Consider the following 3,293-nt stretch of genomic DNA (forward strand, 5'->3'; position numbering starts at 1 on the left):
TTTTTTTAAAGAGATTGTAACCACCTGGGATATTTGTAACTGGGTTGGTCTAACTTTAATTTCATTAAGTCTTCATGAATAAATGGACCAAAATGTCTATCACCACTTCTCAATCCCTAATAAGTAGAAATCTAATGCTAGAGGAAAAGATAACACAGGGGTGGGCAAAAGTAGGTTTATAGTTGTGAGTACAAGACAGTTTATTCTTATATTATTACTTACTAGAGGCCTGGTGCACGAAATTTGTGCACAGGTTGGGGTGTCTCTCAGCCCAGCCTGCACCCTCTCGCAATCCAGGACCCCTTGGGGGATGTCCAATTGCCGGTTTAGCCTGATCCCTGCCTAAACTGGCAGTCAGACATCCCTCTCGCAATCCGGGACCACTGGCTCCTAACCGCTCCCCTGCCTGCCTACCAGCCTCATTGCCCCTAACCACTCTGCCTGCCTGACTCATTGCCCCTAACTCCTCTTTGCCTGATCTAATTAGTCAGAAATAGCATTTGATGCTGTCCTAAACTAGAGATTGAGAGGTGTAGAGGATCTACCTAATACATAGTCACAAACCCAAACGGGCAGCCAAAATGAGGAGACAAAGAAACAACCCCCAAGTGAAAGAATAAGAGAACCCTCTAGAAGAAGAGATTAATGAAACAGACAGAAGAAATTTATCTAAAACAGAGTTCAGAGTAATGATGGCAAAGGTGCTCAACAGCATGAAAAAAGATATAGTAACTATGAAAACAGAAAGAATGACATAGCACAGATAACACACTGGAAGGAATACACAGCAAATTAGAGGATCAAATCAGTGCATTAGAAGAAAGGGTTGAAAAAAATCACTCAATCAGAGAACCAACAAGTAAAAACAATTAAGAACCAGGAGGACAGCTTAAGAGAACTGTGGGACAACATGAAATGTAACAACATTAGAATAGCAGGTGTGCCTGAAGAGGCAGAAAGGGAGAAGGGGATAGAGAATGTGTGTGAAGAAATAATGGCAGAAAACTTCCCCAACCTGGCAAAGGAAACAGTTATACAAGTCCAGGAGGCACAGAGAACCACAAGCAGGAGAACTAAAACAGGCCCACACCCAGACACATCATATTTAAAATGCCAAAAACTAAAAACAGAGAATTTTAAAGGCAGCAAGAGAAAAGAAAACTGTTACCTACAAAGGAACCCCAATAAAGCTGATACCTAATTTCTCATCAGAAACTCTATAGGCCAGAAGGGAATGGCATGAAGTACTCAAGATAATGGAAAGCATGGATCTGAAACCAAGATTACTATATCCAGAAAGGCTGTCATTCAAAATAAACAGCCCAATAAAGATCTTCCCAGACCAAAAAAAAAAAAAAAAGGCTAAAGGAGTACATCACCACCAGCCAGCATTACAAGAAATGCTAAAGGGACTGCTATAATGAGAAGAGGAAATATGAGCATTGACCTATGAATCAGGAGGTCATCATTGGATTCCCAGTCAGGGCACATGCCTGTTCTATCCCCCGTAGGATGCAGCCAATCAATGATTCTCTCTCATCATTGATGTTTCTATCTCTCTCTCCCTCTTCTTTCCCTTCTGAAATCTATATATATATATATATATATATATATATATATATATATATGAAGAAATCAGAGAAAAGGGGGTCTTGGGGACAGGTTCCAACTGCCACTGCCCATTGCTGCTCTGGTTGCAAGTCTCCTGGGTCCCTTAGAGTTTAGGAGATGCATCTCTGAGCGGAGGGGGGGCGGGGCGGGGAGAGGTGGAGGGAGCAGGAAAAGGCACTGGCATGTTCCCAGGAGGGAGAGCACACATGCAGGGCTTATTTTATTTTTATTTTTTTTAATTTTTATTGTTGAAAGTATTACATATGTCCCCCTTTCTCCCCCACTGGCCCCCTCCAGTCTGCACCTGGTCCCCATGAAGGACTTACTTTATTTTTTATTTTTAATTACTTTATTGATTAAGGTATCACATATTTGTCATCAAACCCCTCCCCCCGTTCCCTTCCCAACCCCCCCCCCCCACACACGCAAGACCCCCTCCCCCTGTTGTCCGTGATCACTGGTTAGGCTCATATGCAAGCACACAAGTCCTTTGGTTGATCTGCAGGACTTACTTTAAAAGTAATATATAAACAAGGCAATGATCCTTAAATGTATTTTTCTATTTCATTTTTTACATTTAAAAATATTTTTTCTCAATTATTTACTGGCTTAGTTTTTTACTTTTCTAATTTTAATTTTTAAAAATTTGGCAAAATATACATAAGTTTACCATTTTAACCATATTTAAGAATACAATTCAGTAACATAAGTACATTCAACCATGTTGTGCAGTTTTGTAGTTTTGAATAAATTCAAATTTAAACATAGTTTCTACAAGATTAAAAAATTAAGTACAAGTATACATAATGCTTCCATGATTATATTTTTACATATAACATACATAGCTCCTGTTGTTGTATCGTAAATCAGCAAATGAGACACAAGATGCCGTAATGAGTCAATTAATTAGGAGTCGTTTATTGCGCGGCCCATAGGGAGGTGTCTTTTCCAAATCTCTGAGCACCACATACAGGAAGTCTCCCGTATTTAAACTTTTTGAGCCTCTTTGTTTGCAGATATTACAGAGGGCTCTGTGTGAGTTATTGTTACAGACAGTTGTAACCTTGAATACATAATGGGTTTGTACTTGGCATAATTATTATCAGTATTAGTCTATTTTAGTCTATTACATTGGATGGCTAGCTTGCAAGGTCAGATAGTTAATATCTTTTTCTATTATTTGAACTAAAAACAAAGTCATTTTACAGAATAACAGACTGTCTTAAAGTGACAGAGTGTATAATGACAGAGTTTACAGGACTAGGGACTATCTAACAATAGCAGAGAGTTTCAAACAGCAGTTTTTTTTATACAAGATGGAGGTTACTATGCTTCACTGTATGCTAATGCATCAAGGTAACTACATGGAAAGGAACTAAAGCTCACCCTTCCTGCTTATTATGATTGTGAGAATGATTTTAAAGAACGCTGGAAGCTCAGTGAATCACTGAATTAGCCTACAGGGAATTTCTTCAGCACAAATGTTATCATATAGGGAATTTTTTCTTCCAGTGTCCCCACCCCCACCCCCCCACCCCAAATCATCTTTCTTACAAACTGATTGTATTACATGCAGGAGCACAGGAAGGAAATAGCAGAGCTGGGCAGTTTCTGAACAAGAGCATTTGACATTGCAATAATCGTTGACAAGCTAAAGCATTGCCAAAGTGTGAGATATTTAG

This window comes from Cnephaeus nilssonii, assembly GCF_951640355.1.
Source record: "Cnephaeus nilssonii genome assembly, chromosome: 13".
NCBI lineage: Eukaryota > Metazoa > Chordata > Mammalia > Chiroptera > Vespertilionidae > Cnephaeus > Cnephaeus nilssonii.